The 894-nt window shown below is 47.8% G+C and overlaps 1 pseudogene; it reads right to left on the bottom strand.

The window, feature by feature from the left end:
* Positions 1–230: 230 nt before the first annotated feature.
* Positions 231–894, bottom strand: LOC26526266 (annotated as a pseudogene).

Raw genomic sequence — 894 nt, 5'->3', positions numbered from 1 at the left:
GCAATTTGGCAACACTTGTTGGCCAATTGGCCAAAATGTGAAGGCGGCAACTCAGCTGAGCGAGCAGCACAGGGCTGCTCCCCCCTTTCCCGTTTCCCGTTCCCCGGGCAATATAATGTTTATATGTAGGCGAGAAGGAACATCTACATATCCACGCAATCACACACATTACCTAATACGAAAATTCAGGAGGAGATAGGCACTGCCCCTTTCTAGCTGATGGAGTTTTGAATTACCTAGAACTGAGAGGTTTTGCCAACTCTTAGCCTTTGTCAATCATAATTTCGTTCGTTTTTGTTAATTTCCCGTGCTTTTGATGATGGAAGAGTTCCCTTGCTCATTTAGAGAATTCAGCTCGTTCATACTACCCCGCTTGTAGGGTATCCATTCGAGAGCATCCTGCCCTGAGAACGAACATTTTTTGTGCGCTCTGGGCGAAATTTGAATTTTTATTGCTGATCGAAGCCTGCAGCACATTATATGACACGGCCTCCCACTGTCCGCCCCCAAATTATGCGTATTAAGGTCGTTTTGTGGGGGAGGTGGGTGGCTGACATATCCCAGTCGCCTGATAGCTTGTTGCTGACATAAATCTGCTGCTCCTTGGCCGTCTGTTTGTGTAAATGTGCCAAATGCGCTGGAAGCCCCCGTCCTCCCAGTTGCTCCGATATTGAGTTGACCCTTCTGTTTTGTTGTCGCGCCTTTTATTATGCTAATATTTTTAGGGCATTGCCAAGATTTATTGAAATGGCTGCGGCGGCTCGTCCAAAGGCGCAAGGCATCCACATACACTCGTATATATATTGAATGTGCCCGATATTGTCTTTAGGCGATGGAAAGGTGCAAGGAGTCCTCGGGCAGTTTGAGCCTGCGGCCACATGGCGTATGCGCGAT

The sequence above is a fragment of the Drosophila erecta genome, unplaced genomic scaffold (genome assembly GCF_003286155.1).
Source record: "Drosophila erecta strain 14021-0224.00,06,07 unplaced genomic scaffold, DereRS2 tig00000092-arrow-pilon, whole genome shotgun sequence".
NCBI lineage: Eukaryota > Metazoa > Arthropoda > Insecta > Diptera > Drosophilidae > Drosophila > Drosophila erecta.
This window is presented reverse-complemented; position numbering and strand designations above follow the sequence as displayed.